Here is an 18,923-nt window from a genome sequence, read left to right as displayed (position 1 = left end):
TACACAATGTAGTACATTATGCTGGTAAGAATGCTAGCTACATATAGTAATATCTTATATGCCTAATAATTTTTTACAGTGTATTCATTTTTAGGTTACATAATAATTGTAAATTATTTCTATATATATTTTTTATAAATTCTGTAAAATTGTTTCGGTAACCTATTGTGTTTGTTAATATTGGTTAAAGAATAACAGACAAATGTTATGGCAAGGCCATGTTAGGCTCCAACTTGCCTACATTATGTTGCTGAATCATACTGAATAATGTCAAAATGTCATGCATTTGGTGTGCATTCAGGCAATTTTACACATAAACTGCAACGTCACTTGTATGTTATGAAGCTGTGTCAGAAAGACCCTGTTATCTAAGAAGGTTTTTTTGACAATTGTGCGGTTTCTAGGTTAGGTTTTCTATCTGACAACCTGAGAAATACGCATGACTGAGCAGCAACCACATGGCTTTTTAATATTTAATATGGAAAGTTCTTCATAACATATGGCTTTGCCATAACATTGATATGCTGTTTGTGGCAGTCGGTCCCTAACTGTTGGTTGCCTTCTGAAAAGCTATATATGTTAGTTAAAAATGTTAGCACTACAGCTAATGATTTTTAGTTAGTATTAATATAACAACATATAATAAAATAACCGATCTTATAATATTAAAACGAGATTTTTTTGTTATAAGTAAAAAAGTATTGATTTAAAAACGCATTGTTATATTTTGAACACAATTATCATTTGCAGTTAATAGCCTTAATTTTATTACTCATAGGCTACGTAATTTGTATGAAAATATAATTCGTATCCCTTGGTCTATTTGTACCTATAAGCTCGTGCGCAGATGTAGTAGATTGTTTGGTCTTACTTGGTAGAAAAAAGTGATTAATTATTATACCGCAGAGATTTGAGTGCAGGCGCTAATTGATAAATGATGTGCTCTTGCTGTATTGTTTTTATACACTGGAACATATTAATTTCTTCATTCAAAGATCATTTGTTGCTTGCTCGCACGAAGGTTTTGTGCTAATATTATATTATGTTGAGATTTGAATGCACTATTATAATAAACAAAAAATGTAATATTATATTTTTTTAGGATTGATATTTATAAATTTATATTACCAAATCCATAAATCTGATTTTTATTGCAAACCATTATTTGGAGTGGTAAAAATATTCAAACAACTAAATTAGAAGTGCTCCCAGAAGAGCATTCACATCTCTTCAGATAAAATACACATCATAATTATTATTTTTATTATATAAATAAACTAATATAAGTGGCATTTTTCCTTTTCATTCAACTTGTGAATGAACTTCCCGATATGTGTAAATAATCGATTTAATCAATAACATTTTTTTCTATTTATATATAATCTATCTGTTCGACCTATTTACCTGTCTGCCTGTACAACTGTTTACCTGTATACCAGCCCACTTGTTAACCTGCCTTTTAGTCTAATTATTTATTTGTCTACCTGCCACCTATTTACCTGTCTATCATTCGTTTACGTGAACTAAATAAAACAAAATATTTTTGAAAGTGATTTAATTTAAATGGCAGAATTGGAAACTTTATTATTTTTGTAGTGTACAGGAATTTGTGAATAACTAATTTTAGTATTGATTTTTTGGAACAACTAGATATTTAAAGATATTTAAATATAAGACCTATTAATGTAAAATGAAATGAAATATATATATATATATATATATATATATATATATATATATATATATGATATTCAGTTTTCAGGGCAATACATCAATTAAAAAATTTGTATGACTTTAAAACATTTTTATTTTCTCCATACGTTTCGACACATTGTTTTGTGTCATCTTCAGTGGACTCTAGATTAAAGGAACAGATAGAAATTATTAAATAAAACTAAAATATAAGAAGTGATATGGTATGAACTTACATGTAATTGAATTAATCCTAATTATTTCATATTATAAATGTTCACAATGCACAATCCTAATTATTTCATATTATAAATGTTCACAATGCAACAAAAAACCAATCTCTGTCATTTTAAATTGAACAATATATAAATTTTTGAATGAGATTTTTTATGAATTTGAAAAATTCGATGAATATGAAATTTGACAAATTCATGAAAAATCTCATTCAAAAATTTATATATTGTTCAATTTAAAATGACAAAGATTGGTTTTTTGTTGCATTGTGAACATTTATAATTTGAAATAATTAGGATTGTGCATTGTGAACATTTATAATATGAAATAATTAGGATTAATTCAATTACATGTAAGTTCATACCATATCACTTCTTATATTTTAGTTTTATTTAATAATTTCTATCTGTTCCTTTAATCTAGAGTCCACTGAAGATGACACAAAACAATGTGTCGAAACGTATGGAAAAAATAAAAATGTTTTAAAGTCATACAAATTTTTTAATTGATGTATTGCCCTGAAAACTGAATATCACATATTTCAACATCAAAATTATAATAAAAAAAATTTAATATATATATATATATATATATATGTATTCGACTAATTACCTGTCTGTCTGTATACCTGTTTACCTGTATACCATGTATTTTGTATCCATCTATTAACCTGCCTACTTATCTAATTATTTACCTGTCTACCTGTCACCTATTTAAGAGTCTATCTATTTATTCCTTTATCTATATACCTGTCACCCTATTTACCTGCCTACCCAACTAATTTCTTAGTGACTAGCCTGTCTACGTTTTTACTTTTTTACCAGTCTACCTGTATAATCTTATGGGTATTATAGATATTATATAAAAAATTATATATTTCTTTTATATATTATTCTATTGAAGATTTAGTAAATAATCTACCTTCTGCAGTTTTCATTCGTATTCGGTTATGTCAAACTTAATTCATTTGGATATTTTAGTTAATTTGGATATTTTAGTTAAACTTTGTTCGATCCAGATACTTATTAAAAACTCACGTGTTTATTATTTCACAATAAACATTGCAAGAAAGGAAGCATCTTGAAAGTTTACCAATATTTCTGAATAGTTTTGAAAGAGGGAAAATGGTAAGTTTGTGCAACATAGTTGTTTTAAGTTAATCATTTAAAGAAACATACTCCTTTAGATATACAAATTCTATCGGCATGTAGAAATTCAATGTTTCTTCTTCTTATGAACAAATATTATATAAACAAGCATGAATTCGTGTCTCTGGATGTATATGATACTCATATGATCGGGTCTCGTTGAAGTTGTTCTTTAGTTTGTGCTAAGATCCTAGCAAGTTATGCTGGTAGTGTAGGTAATTACCAAAGTTAATTAAATTAATTATAAGACCTTGTATTTACATATAATATATACCATACCGGTATGTGCGCTAGGCGAAGCATAAATCGCATCAGGACTCTGAGTAAATTTCATAAATTAACTCAACGGTGATTTAATATATTCTCTTCGACCTAAACTATGGAAATATTAAATAAAAATTTATTGATTATTGTGATATTTATTGATAAACAAGTTTTTATATCTATAGGTCGACGTCTATATGATTATTTTGGATTACCTTTAAAAATGAGAATTTAGAATCACGTTGAGCAATTGTTTGAACTTGTGCTAACCTTGCTAAATTCGTAAAGGAAAGGTTTATTACGATTTGCAATTTTTTTGCTCGACCTTTTAAGTCATTCTGAACCGTTTGACAACAAAATTGTAAGAACTGTATGTGTGAGTGTAGTTAAGCCAGAATTTGTCCTCTGATGAACATTGGTACCATTTGACGAATTAAGCATTTCGCAAACACGAACAAAAAATAGTTCTAAAATCACCATTTTCTACTTTTATTAAAGTAAATCAGAACAAAAACCCATAAATCAATTATGTGGATACTTTATGATCAATATCCGCTACCATAAAATTAATTCAGACTAATCACAATGAGAACAATTAAATTCGAACAACAAATATTTGTTTCAAATGAATAACTGCATATCGATCAATTATATTTATGGAATGCAGTTAAAAGTTTTATATAATGCAATAATATTTGCAAATGTTAATTTAAATATAATAATCAAAATAAATTTGTATTTATATAATAAATGTATTGGTTGTGATATATAATTTTTGCTTAAATTATTAATGTTTTGTTATATAGTTTTTTTAAATCAAAAGGAAATGGTAATGAAATGACAATTGGTTTACTTCGATAGACATTTATGTACTTATTGGAGTTTTTGCTTAATCAAGTTTTAGTTTCTATTTAATGTTTTACATGTAATTAATGGAAATTCTATGGATTAATAATTCAGTTGAAATCTGATACGAGATATTTTTATTAACGTAGGGTAAGTTAAAGGAACCACAAAAAATCGAAAATGAAAATGTTTGCATATCTTTACATTTTAAAGGTTTCTGGACGTTTTGGCATACCTTAAGAAAAATATATGTGTTTGTGTATGTGTGTATTTAGTGTGAGTGTTTGTATGAAATCTATTTGGCGTGACGGATCATCCGATTTGAATTATTCAAAATAAAAAAATTACTTGTGTTAACGGAATGAAGAATTTATTACGTTTTTCTGAAGGAAGATCCAGCGGTTTTGAAAATGCAGAAAAAAGTTGCAAAAATTCATAATTGTTGGTCAAATATGATCTTTACGAATTATTATTAATGATTCATATACAAATAGAATTATTGGGAAATAGTTACACAGGTATGAGGGTATAAGGGTATACAGGTAGACAGGTGAACAGGTAAAAATAGAATGACATGTAGGCTGATAGACTGATAGAGTGAAAAACTAATTCACATAAAAGCTTGTTAACTAGGAAACAGGTAGACACGTAAACAGTAGATACGTGGACAGGTACACAGATAAATAAGTGGACAGGTAAACAGGTGGAAATGCTGACTGGTAGATAGGTGAATAAGTAGAAAGGTAGGCTGGTAGGCTGGAAGACTGAAATAAATATAAAGAGGTAGGCAGGTGTAGAGACAGAGAGATTGACAGATAGGTCATAAATTGGAAACACATTTTTTAGTTTATTTATTAGAAACACATTAGTTGGTTTATTTTTTTTTTGTTTTCATTCATTTAGTATATACATAATATATAATAGATGCTGTTGATATAATTAATTTAGTATTAATATTTCAAATATTATTATTTTTTGCGGTTATATGTGATACATTAAAACTGATTGGTTCATCACTTATTTTGCAAGAACTGAAGTGTCTTTATCACAATTTTATTACTTCGTACATATTTGAAAAAAAATCTAATGTTAAATTTAATTTCTCATTTAAATTTAAAGATCAGGAGGTACTAATAATCGGAATTAATTTGATATCTGAATTTTGAAATAAACATGCAAACACTAATGTCGCAGACACTCTAAACGTGGAAATTCAGTACATCGATGTCATAATATTTGTACAAGTTTAAATTGAATTGAGTAATCCTATTAGAATTGTGCTCCATGCAATGTGCAAAAGTGGAAGCGAATGTGACAATTCAGCAAAATATGAAGCGGTTCGAGCAATTCACTGAGGCTTATGTTTTAAATTATATACGTATAATTCCTAATAGGTTCCATTTAGACACTATAGAAGTTTTTGCAGACGCAGGCAAATCCTGCTGGATAACGTACATTAATTTTAATCATATATGATTTTGAAACATGGTACAATTTTCAAATGCTTGCGATGCAATGATTTAAATAGGTAATATTTTGTACAAACCCAAAACTAAATGCATAATAATCATTAGTAGATATATTTTATGCAAAAGTTTTGCAAAATTTAAAATAATTCTGAATATATAAAATACTAGCTTCGAACTGTGTTAATATTTGCATTGTGCACTATTGAAGTATGGTAAGATTCTAGATTTCTCTCAACCCTATTTCTAAATATTTTGTGGCACATTTTTTAAATCCCAAAATATTTTTTTATTATATTTTTGAACATGAATCAAAAGCTTAGAGTCCTATAAGATGTTGTGCTAACTTGATTTTTGCTTTTTAAGTTTTTTTGTAATATCAATCATATTTTGAAAGATTATTGTAGCTTCGATTAAAGATTGTCATTACAGTATAGATTCCACTGAAAATATCGTTTTGACAAAATAAAAATAGATGAAGTGGATCCTACTATATACTATGTCATTGAATACAACATTCAATTATTATTTATATTTTACGTTATTTTTCAAGAGTTATTTTAGTCCACATTTAAAAAACACTTTATAGAAGTGTCAATTATAATTATACTTAATTGAGTAAAATGTATTTTATTGCTCTGAGAATATTCATAAAATGATGTCATGTAATTAACATATTAATATTAATATTACCATGCAGTATTATTATAATAATAGTTTTAACAATTTGTTGGTTAAAGCCAAAACGAGCAATTAATATTATCTCAATATATAATTTTAAACCTATTTTCATGCACTAATTAATTATATAACTAGATTAAATAGACAGATATTTTATCAGGTAATTAAAAATAATTCCATTTACATTGTTGTAATCAATTTCGTTCATTATTATCGTATGAATGATATTTTAATATTGTTTATGGATTTATTTATTGACGATTAATAGAGCATAGAATAAAGGTTTAAAACTTCAAATTCAACAACATAGTGTTCTCTTTTGAAGATTTTTTTATAGATTCAAACTTATAAACTGTACGTCAGATATGTATTATAAAAAATTGATTATTAACAGAACGAAGAAAGATTTGCAGTAAATGAAATATTTGTGATAATAAAATCAGTTATTATAATTACAACTATCCTTTGCTTTATAGGGAAAATAAGTTAAAAATGTGTTACTCGAAAAATTCGCTCTTGGAAAAACCGTTCTAAACATAAATCACCTTGAAAAAGCCATTTTTGTTAACAAACACATTGAACGACAAATAAATATTAATATATTTAATATCGAACACATTTTATAAATTATAAGAATATTAATTTATTTCAATAATAAAACGAATATAAAAACCCATTTTAAATATTGCATTTTCATTATAAATAAAAAATCAATTATATATAAACACGAATTAAACATAAAGTTCAATCCTGATTTTTTTGCTATTTTAAACTAACTAGCTTATTCACACTTTAAATTTAATTTTGATCATAAAACAGGGAGTTTCCATCTTATCTTTATATTTTTATCATTGACGTAGAGACTTCTAAGAATTCGTTATTAACTGTACATTCATTTGGATGTGTTGTAATTTAACTGTAAAACAATGAAAATGTTATTGTAGGTATAAGCAGATTATAGTTTAGTGTTTATTATTTTGTGTAATTGCAAAATTAATCAAACTTGTTACAAAACTGTTTATATTTTCAAAAACTGTGTGAGATCAGAAAGGTGTAAAACGAATACTACGCATATTAGATAGGTTTATTTAGATATTCATCTTTTTTAAATGGAATTTTTTAGATGGATCCTATCCAATACACTATTGTTAATCAACACAGCCCGAAACTCTAATAAAGAGGAATATTTTGCAGTTTTATAAGCTTGTGTTTTCTTGTTATCTAAAATAGTTTCTTATAAAAGGCAATGTTCATGTTTCTCAATATTTTCTTGTATTTATAATTATCAATGAGTTAATTGAGTGTTCTGTCTGGATATTTCTAAATATTTTGTTGTTTATAAAAAATCTTCTGCTTATTGAAAAAATGTTGTTTTGCCATTAATGCAATGATGCCCTTTTCACTCGGATGCCGCCGCTCCGGCGACAAAATACATATAAATCTCGCAAGTGTTAATTGGAAAGTGTTAATTATGAAAATATATTGCAAAATTATATTACAAAAATTAAAAGATTATTTAATATTTCCAGATAAAATATTCTTGTCAAAATATTATCCACGTCAGACAAATATAAATGGGTGAATATATTGCTTATTATAATGTTTGATTTACAAATTATTGTTATTTAACCAAATGTAGATGTTGCGAGGACAAATCCTCATCAAATAATTTCCAAAGATTTAATTGCCAAATATTAAATAGAAAATCATTAAAACCCAAGTCGTTAAATTGAAGGTATCCTTCGAAACACACAATCCTGCTCGAGCGTAATGATACGTCCCATGTCGTAAAAACTTAGTTTTCGAAACAGAGTTTAACTCACATCGTTCAGATGAGCAAAAGTTTGTGATTTGCAGTATCGGTCGATAAAAATATTTTCCAGCAAAGTATTTAAATCAACCCCAATGTTTCGAAAGTATCGCGAAATGGGTAGCCGGTATGGTCGGGCCAACCCTCGCAAGAATGTTGCGATGGCGTGCTAAGTTGCATTCAACCGCTCAATGCAGGATTATATAGTGATGGAAATACAAAATTACCTGTGCGATGTCGAATTTTTTTCGTTAAAACGATCATTTGCTACTGATTTAAGGCTTTCGACATGCCAAAATGTTGAGCGAATGCGAAATATATATTAAGGAGTTTGCAGACAGTTCATTTTCGCATAACGATATATGGAATTTACATAGGACTGCGCGGATTATCGTTACTCAAAATGTGTTTGGGGATTTATTATGCAGAGAAAGTCGACGAAGTTTAAGCTACTGTAGAAGTATTAGATACAAACTGTGTGTATATGTATATAGGATTTTGTTTCAAAGAAACATATTATTAAAGATTATCCTAAAGAATTAAAAATAAACAGTAAACGATAAAATGTACCTATACCTGTCATGTCAATGTTTATCATCATTTAGTTGTTCTATAAAATTATTGAAATGAATGAAAATTTGCTAAGATTATTCAAAAATAAGATGAAGCGGGGCTTAAAGATTTGCGGATAAACAAGACTCCACCTTCAATACAAGCCAGTGAAGTTAATTTTTTTTAACAACAATATTTGAAAGTATAAGGTAAGAGATGTATATCTTGACATCTCCTTGATTCTTTCGACCCCTTTAGACGAGTAAAAAACTACAATGTTTGAAAATCCATAACAAAAGTATTTCGTGGCGTTGTTATTTGTTTTGATTGTGAGTACTGTTGCCTAGTTTTTCAGACCCTAATATAATTATTAGGTGTATGTTACCTCTATAAAAGCTTACACGTGGGTGGGGTAAGAAGGACCAACTAATTCTTTACCCTGGCAGAGGTGTAAATAATAAAATTAATAAGTCAATAAAAAGTAATTAATTTTTATTTTAATTAATATATTTATTTAAATTATGGTAAAAAATCATTATTCCAAGAGATGAATTAAATAAATAGTTATTCCAATTCTGGTTATGAATATTTTTGACGAAATGCCAGAACGAGGTTATATACAGTGTAATCTCTGTAAAAAAATGTACCTATGAGATTTATATTTTGTATTGCTTCAATAATGTAGATATTATTTCATAAAATCCCATCAAAATTAAAAATAAAACATTATACCTGTCTGCACCCTGGTCGTCCCTTTTTACCCCGCGCATGTTGTGAAAAGAACCAGGTGACTTTTTTTTAAAAAGTAGCAAAAAACACATTATACAATGATGAAATAGCTGGTAGTTTTACTGAACGTAGTCACAATCAAATAGTCAGATTTGTGTCTATATTGTCGGATTAGAATTATTTGTTGTGATATGATTGGTTTGGTTTACACAATTCAATTACTCAATGTCAAATTGAGTCTAAAATTCATATTGCCACATAATAAATCTTAATAAATAACTTTGATAATTAAATTAAATTATATATTAATTGAAGCATAACATGAAAAATATTTTCATCCCGCATAAAACAAAAATTATTTACAACGTTGTTCAAAGATGTAAAGTACTTCAATAAACTGCATATTTTACATCATTTAGGTTTAATGCAAAGCTTTAAATTTTTATTAGTTAGTTTCATAAATGAACACTTCAATTAAAACTCACGAAATATAATTTTTAGTTGAATATCGTTCAAAATTTAGTGCATTATCAATGTGATATTATTTTAACAGCGCCATTAAATATGGATATAAAATACTCATATAAACTTTATTTACTTCATATGTTTTGCATTTGTTTACTTAATCTGTAAAATGAATATCAAAATAAATACATCGCTAGAATAAAAAGGTAGTTTTTATGTAATCAGAGAAATTATATGAAAAATGAGTGGTATTATTTATTCACTCATTTTTTATTATTCATTTTAATATATTCGTTAAATATTTGTATTTGCTGTTTTAATTAAATATGGACTTAATATTGAATATTTTTGCAGAACAATATGTAAAAAATGCATACTAAAAAAATCTTACAATTTGCTGAAAAACAAAAAAATGGTTAAAAACAAAAAAAGATGATTTATGATATGACGATATGTTAATGCACTACACTATTTGATATAAATATTAGATTTGTAATTATAATAATATTTTACAATTATACTAACATTAACCCTTTCGCTATGAAAGTGTTTTCCGCAGTAGTGTCGCTGCCGAACAATTATTTCTATGCTCTACTAACATTTTTCTATCATTATCAATGAAAATGTGTTGAAAAATTCAAAATTGCGCTTCTAATAAACTGAAAATTACAATAAAAATTAGAATTACCAATAGTTTAAATCATAACAAAGTCTGGCACGCAATATGTTGTCCATGGACGGCACTCGTATACACAGGCAGTCGAGTGAGGATTGCCACAGAACTCTCCTTTCAGTGTAGTCTCAGAGAATCGTCATAAAAGTGTCAAATTGATCCATAAGTGTATTCAAAATCTGGATATTTAATTTTATTATCGTTCATTCATTTACTTCTCAAAGCATCACTAGATTTCAAAACCGCAATTCTTGTTCTGTCTAAATTATTATTCAGGCGATACGATCTAGTCTGGTCGTTCGTAGCGCTCACAGAGAGTCCGGCGATATCATATCCAGAATCGCAACGATCTAAGGAAAAGTGGTATTAAATGAATAATTCTGCTTTTAAAGGCTGATTTCGAGAGTTGCTAAACCTTTTAAATATAGGCGACTCTTGCTAAACCTTGTACTGGCTATTCTCAGCGTGCTAGTTGCGAAAATCTTCGCCTGGCAGAACCAGACCTGCACATTATGGTCGTTCAGGCAGAAAAAATTATCACTGAAGTTTAGTGCAGAAAAAATTATACTTGTTCCTGTTAGTTTTAAATTATTAAGCAATTCAATTTATTCATTGAAAAATTCAAAAATCAAATTGCCAGGCGATTTCAATCTGCACATGTACCTGCCAGACCAGCCGAATGTTTCACTTTTATGACCACGATGTATACATCTTACCGCAGCCCTGGTAAGGGCTTAGGCTGGACAAAATCGCTTGGCATTGCACATACCTTTTATACCAGTTATAAAAGTATCAAAATATACGTTGTTCTATAAGGTTAATTTATATATCTCTTCGTCTAAGCGATTTTATAAAAGTAAGTGCAACGCCAGGCGATTTGTCAAACCTACACCCTTACCAGGCTTCGGCGGGAGCTCAAGTATTTAATAAAAACTTTTATATAACATGCAAATTATATTATGTAAAAATAGAATAATAAAATTATGGTCCAAATTGATTTAAGTAATCACAATCAAATATATATTTTTTTCTTGTCTTCGTTTTAACCTACAATGTTTAATCTATTTTAAAAGTTCAAAAACTTTTCGAAAGATACTAATTGGGAAGCGTGTTCATTAGTTATTCGAGATCAGATCAGCCGGACCGTCTCTTTGCAATTAAATGTAGAATAATTTTTTGCACAATTTTTACGAAACTTTGTATAACAATAGATTTTGTAGTCGAAAGGTATTGTAACGATAATAACTTATTAATAACTTTTTGCAATAAATCATTTAAATTTGTAATAAATTTTGTACTAAATAATTTAAATTTGTAATAAATTTCGTAGTCGAAAGATATTATAGGAAATGATAAATTTTGTAGTGAAAAAATATAGCTTGAGAATTGCGTTGATTAGTTTTAGGTAAACAGCAGCCGGACCGTGTCTCCGTAAATGAAAAAAAATCTGAAATAACATACTAAAATATCAGAGGCACATAATGAGCGATAGAATTACAAAAAATCATCAAAGTTTAAAATTTTGCAATGCGCTTGAGAGATTCTAATTAGAATCTATGCCGAAGCATACATAGGTTTTGTTGTTTCGTAGGTCGCTACTGATTACAGTTGACGATCACACTTAAATAAAAAAACATTTTTAGAACACGAAATAGATGAAATGAAACGAGTTAACAAGTTAATTAATTTAAACATTTTCATATATTATAAGTATGTTTAAAAGAAATAAATTGGATTATTTTTTAATAAAAGCAAAAATCATATTTTCAAACAAATAATTTCATATTTTATCTAAATATCTAAATCCAAATTATTATTGGTAAAGTAGGTACGTATCGGGAAGTTCATACAACTTGCCTTAAGGCAAAATGATACAACTAGTTTCTAAATTGGCGCTGTATTCATACTCCGCTGGCTGTCCCATCGGGTTGTTTCGAAATCGTCTTCGTCAGGATTCGCGATTCGCTTCTAGTTGCAAGAGTCGATCCTCAGCAAACATGTTATAGTCTGTCCTTATTACCATTGTATAAAGAGTATCTTCCCTCTTACTTTCACTCTCGGTTCATACGCGTGCCAAACACAAGAACACAAGCACAAGAGTTCTGCAAGCGCACATGCAGCATATGTGTATGCGGCGATGCCAGATTGATGGCGTGTGAGTAAATTAGCATCGTGTTTATTTTATAATATTTTATTTGTTAATTTTAAAATTTATGTATTTTGCAGCTTTAAATTTATAGTAAATATTATACGTTAACAAAAATTATAAAGAAAATTTAATTTTAACAGGAGATTTACACACTAACTCTTTCTATGGTATACCCAAAATAACGAATTAATTCATAATTATGATTATTTTGTTTGTGAGTAAATAAGAAAAACGATTGAAAAGCTACAGAAAAAGTTTTCATATTATAGTAATCGCAAAAAAACGAAAATGATTTTTAACTTACAGTGGGGCAAGTTATAGTAATCGCAAAAAAATCGAAAATGAAAATGTTTATATATCTTTACGTTTCAGAGGTTTCTGAACATTTTGGCATACCTTAGAAAAAATGGATGTATGTCTGTGTGTATGTGCGTGTATGTGTGTGTGTGCGGATACAAATTTTCGTCGACGATTTCTGGAACACGGATGAAGCGATTTGAATAATTCAAAAAATATTCGATTCGTATTGATAAGGAGACGTGCTGATTAGTTTTTGGTGAAGGCAGGTCTAGCCGTTCCGAAGATATGGCAAAAAGTGCCAAAAACGGTAACCGAGTTTTTAAGAGAACGGAGCGTCCGATTTGAATAATTAAAAAACATTTTACTGAATTGATCAAATTTTCGTGAAGTCAGGTCTAGCGGTTTCGGAGATCTAACAAAAAAGTAAAAAAAAATGCCATTTGGCGGTCAAAAATGATCATTAGACATATGCACATCAAATTATCAGATACTTTATAGAGATTTTAACAATAAGTATAAATTTTGTTTACATTCCTATGGGTTCCGTACCAATGTTTACGAGTTAGACGGCGACGCGGCGCTTACACGCTTCGATATTTCATCTTTGATGATTTAAGATAGAATGATTTAACATGGTTAGAAATTTTATTAAAAGTTTCAAATCATTGATCAACTTTTATTGATTATTATTGATTATTTTTAATTACTCGAATTTTGAATTGCGGTACGGAAGTTCCTGCAATTTGCCTCAAGGCACGATGCCTTAATTGCCTTAAGACAGAATTCCACTTACAGCTAGTTTTTATATATCTTTACGTTTTAAAAGTTTCTGAACATTCTGACATACCTTAAAAGAAATTGATGAAATGCGTGTGTGTGCATTTATGTGCGGATACAAATTTATGTCGACAATTTCGAGAACACGGATCAACCGATTTGAATAAAAAAACATTTGATTCGCATTGATAAGGAAATATGCTGATTAGTTTTTGGCAAAGGCAGATTTCGAGAATAGGAGCAAAAACTTCCAGAAATAGTAGTTCAGTTTTTAAAAGAACGGAGCGTCTGATTTCAATAATTAATAAGTAATTTTACTTGTATTGACAAAATGAAGAACTGGTTAAGTCTTTAGGAAGGCAGGTCTAGCGGTTTCGAAGATTTAATGAAAAATGTAGAAAAAAGCCATATTGAGATCAAAAATGATTATTAGACATATGCACATCAAATTATCGTTTACATTTCTATGGGTATCGTATCTATTTTCATTCTTTAGACTCCGACGCGGCGCTTACGCGCTTCCATCTTTTTGTCTAAAACAGCAGCGCAGTGCAAAATTTTCGAACATTTTTAAAATATAAAAAGAACATATTTTCAAAGCAGACAATTTTTTTTCAAAAATTTTAAATTCGCAAAAATCTAAATTCTCAAACTAAATTTTGCAAACTATTTTATGTTTTTTTTAAAAAAAAAAAAAAATGGTTCGGGAAGTTCCAGCCATTTGCCTTAAAACACGATGCCATGCACCACTAATTTTAAAAAAATATTTAAATTTCATGCTAATATTTTATGTATTGAATATTTTATGTAACTTACTGCGACCCTGTTCATTTTGGGTTATCAAGCCCTGTCACATGAGCCTCACCAACCAATAAGGGACGACCATGAATCATATCAGCTGGCCATGATTATTCAAGCCGAAGATTTTGCTAACAGTGTCGTTTATTCCAGTAACAACCGTTCTTTGGATAGGTCATGAAATATATGGATATACTGTCATTTTATTTATTATTTGTTATATAATAATAAAATATTTAGTTGTAGTGAAATATTAAACAGTAATTTATATTCATTCAGTTCGGTATGTACATTTTATTCTACTTAGTTATAGTTGAGGAATTATATTAATCAAAATTTTATTGTTATTCGTTCCTTAATCAATTTTATTATACGGTGAATGCAAATTTATATAAATTGTACCTGTGAATTTTTATGCGATAATTGTGTTATAATACCCGTAACACATGACAATAAATATTGATTTTTTATATTATTTGCGCAATCGATTGAATCGCCGCCATCGATTTGAATCATTTAATCAAATTGCTTCATATACATACAACAATTTTTGGTTACGCATTTTGTATTTATATTTACGTATGTTCTATACAATATAACAGAATTGCATATAATTTTTATAATTGTTATATTGTATAGTTACATATAGTAGCAGAAGTCAATGAAACGCACAAACGAATTTTTGAACAATTTATAATTAATGAAACTGATATTTCATATCTATATGATCGTTATGATAATACCCATTATACTTATTTATCTATTATAATACCATAGAAAAAAATGTGTGCGTGTATGTATACGTGTAGTATGTATGCACGTGCGCCTACAATATTTCCCGCGCGTTTTTTAGATTACGGATCTACCGGTTTAAATGATTCAAAAAACATTCGTTTCGTATTGTCGAGGAGACTTGCTTATAATTTTTGGCAAGGCTCTCAGTTATTGAAAGTACTCCAATTAGAATGATTTACCTAGTTCTGCATGGCATTGTAACTAATGGCAAATTGCTGGTACTTCCCGTGCCAATTTTTTTTTTTAATCTTTAAAATATTTTGAAAACTGAACTGAAAATATTTGAGAATATTTTAAATTTTTGAAATAAATTACTTCTTTGAACATATGAGTTTTTTTAGAAACAAATTATCGAAGCGCGTAAGCGCCGCGATGCAGTTTTACGAAAGAAAAATGGCACGGACCCATAGATGTAAATAAAATGTGTACTTTTATTTAAAATGTTTATAAAATACCTGATAATTCTGATTGCATGACAGGTTCAGCGGTTTTAGAAATGCCTAAAAAAATGTAAAAAAATATTGGCGGTCAAAAATGATCATTGTGCATATATGCACATCAAAATATCAGATATTTTGAAAAATAATTTAATAATAGTTTTGATTTTAAAAGTTCACTTATATGGTTCAAACAAATGCCCTCGGTATTTTCGACAATATGAATAAAACGACTGGAGTTATTCAAAAAACATTCCGTTCGTACCGACTGCGAGACATACTGTTTAAATACAAAGAGTGTAGCCGCCTCGGAGGTACGGAGCGCAAAGGGTACAAAAAATGATTATTCAATTTTTGAGAAAACGGATTGTCTTGGGGTCGTTCATCAATCGCGTGATGTTTTTAGGGGGAGGGGGGGTTTGAGAAAATATCATGAAATATCACCTGGGGGAGGGGTATAGTAAGATATCACGCGTATTTATTTTTTAACTATTTTTTTTTAAAAGTTCAAACATTTTCAAACAAACATCAAAAATTTTACAGTTTTTCACGTAACTAAAAATACACGTGATGTTTGATGGGCTAGTGGGGGTAATTTTGAACATCACCGTGTATCACAAGGGGGAGTGGGTTTCTAAAAATCCTTAAAACCTCGCTTACGTGATTAATGGACGCCCTCTTATTACAATGATTTAAAAAACATTTTGTTTGTGTTGGCGGTGTGAAGAAATGATTCGTTTTTGGAAAAGAAAGAAAATTTCAAAATTAAAAAAATCTAACATTTAAAAAAATCCAAATTTTCAAAAACAAAAATATCGAAATTTATTAATAATTTCGAAATTTTCATAACCTTAAGATTTTTTTTATTTTTCAAAAAAATATTGGATATTATTATATTATAGTTATATAAGCGTTATGCAAATTGATTCTTAGAAATGTGATCTGATGTCTTGTAATTGATTTATTTGAACTGAGCAATACAATAGGCTGTTTGTTTATATTATTTTATGTTCACATCTTTTGTAAACAATGCGACAATGCCGTTAAAAAAATCTTTTTAAAAATATATTAAACAATTCTTATTGATAATTGATTGACCGCTATTAAATATTTATAAATCTTTTATTGAGAGTGTTTGCGTGAACGTCTGTGCGGTATGTATGTATTTATGTATGTTAGTGTATATGATAATTTCATCACATTAGTTCATAGAATATGTAGTTTTCCAGTAAATGGCCAAAGGACCTGAGCCAATTAGTTTACCACTTGCTGAAGTAGTATATAATTACTATTATATAATTTCTTTTTCTGTTAACGTGCGTGTGAGTATGTTCGTGTGCATGTCTGTGTATATGTTAAATTCATCATCATTCTGATTGCTGTTAATGAAGAAATAAATATATAAAACAATGATAATTGATCAACAATGTTTATTGATTATTGTTTTTATTCCCCGAATATTTAATTACGGTACGGGAAGTTCCAGCAATTTGCCTTAAGGCACGATGCCATGCGCCCCACTAGTTTTCTTTATTTTTTAATTCATTTTTCACTGGTTTTCCTTACATGTTCTGGCGCCTTTAGAGCTTCGATTAAACAGTCGCTTAATTCTTATTATCGCGCTAAAAGAAATAATGACATTTGCTCACTTCAGCGCTTGCAAGCACAAAGGAAAAAAGTCAATTAAAAACGTAGTATTCTGTGTTTCATTGAGGATGCTTTTAGAGCTAAATGTATTATTGGACTGCTGGAATGAAAGAACTGATTGTTTTTCTAAAATCGGGTTTTTAGTTACAGAGATTGATAATATAATTTAGAGAAATTAATATGTGGTTTAATATGCATTACGAAATTTTATTCTTATGTAACATAACTTTTTATATTACTATGGGAGTTTGTAGCGCTGTGTTCAATCACAAATTCTCACGTTTACAACCCAATGTCAATCAGAAGTGATATTTATTTATTTTACTTAATATAGATATAAATTTGTTTTGAACTGAAAATATTTCTTTTCGTCATTGCTGCATTTAATTAAAAATATATTATCACTACTAGAAAATGTCTAATAAAATGATAAAATTATATAAGATATAATTTTTAGATTGCGTAATATATTTATAAGTTCTAAAGATGTCTCTAACAAGTTCAAATTGTTGTTTATAAACAAATTCAAAATTGATAGTTTTCTAGTATATCTAACCTTTATTGTCAAGTTATCTGTGAATTTGTACAGCTCTTCTAAAGCTACAGTATAAACTACAAAACATTCTTTTGAGTTCGAAAAGTAATATATAAAATTTATACGCAATTACAGTAATTATCTACAAAAATCTAAAAATTATCAGTTAAATTACGTTCCTAAATCATAAAATTTCCTTAAAAATAAATCGACTTTATTTTGCAATGTTTCAAAATGTTGGCAAAATAAAAGAGTTGTTTTTCTTCATAAACCTTCCAAATTGAAAAGACAAGTTGAAGAATTTACTTCATGTAATAAGAAACTTAAGAAAAAGGAAGATAAATTTTCTGGTTTCTCCGAAAATGCTGTTTTATGTGCTGGTTCAAAACACAATTTAGATAAAAATATCTTGCGCAATAAAATGAAGATCTTTTAAACATGAAGAACATGTAAACTTAACAGTAATATCTTGCAAATACTCACAAAAATTGAGAAAAAAATATAACTATTTATAACTAAACTCGCAATAAAATTTGCGTGAACTTCAGTTGAAATTTTTTTTATCAAAATATATAATGTTTATAAGACATTGTATTACTGAAACTATTGGTGCATGGCATCGTACCTTAAAACAAATAGTTGGAGCTAATGCAATTTAAGTTTTGTTTTTTTTTTCTTTTCAAAGCAATCGTGGCGTAGCTGTTTTAAAGACGAAATATTGAAGCGCCTCGTACAAGTCTTAAATATTAGAAATCTTGATACGGAACCCATGAAAATGGAAACAAAATTTGTACTTTTCATTAAAATTTCTATAATATATCTGATAATTTGATGTGCTTATGTCCAGTGATCATTGGATCTCCGAAACCGTTATACCTGTCTTCCTAAAAATTTATCAGTTATAATCTATCTATCAGTAATATAT

The 18,923-nt window shown here is 28.3% G+C and overlaps 1 protein-coding gene across 3 annotated transcripts in view; it reads left to right on the top strand.

Annotated features, from left to right (window-relative positions):
* The window catches only part of LOC113369956 (lymphoid-specific helicase-like), a 945,337-nt gene that overhangs the window by 700,313 nt on the left and 226,101 nt on the right, over window positions 1-18,923 (top strand). The window contains exon 1 of one of the 3 annotated variants that reach the window (XM_026610583.1): window positions 14,735-14,867. The exons of the other annotated variants lie outside the window; for them this stretch is intronic. The gene's annotated coding sequence lies outside the window, so the exon portion shown is untranslated. Of the gene's footprint in view, window positions 1-14,734; window positions 14,868-18,923 lie in introns of those variants that run through there. 3 annotated transcript variants of the gene reach the window in all.

The sequence above is a fragment of the Ctenocephalides felis genome, unplaced genomic scaffold (assembly GCF_003426905.1).
Source record: "Ctenocephalides felis isolate EL2017-DRISC unplaced genomic scaffold, ASM342690v1 CF-g0.4_SCAFFOLD_01492, whole genome shotgun sequence".
NCBI classification, from domain to species: domain Eukaryota; kingdom Metazoa; phylum Arthropoda; class Insecta; order Siphonaptera; family Pulicidae; genus Ctenocephalides; species Ctenocephalides felis.
The sequence above is the reverse complement of the archived record's forward strand: the minus strand, read 5'-3'. Positions and strand labels throughout refer to the sequence as shown.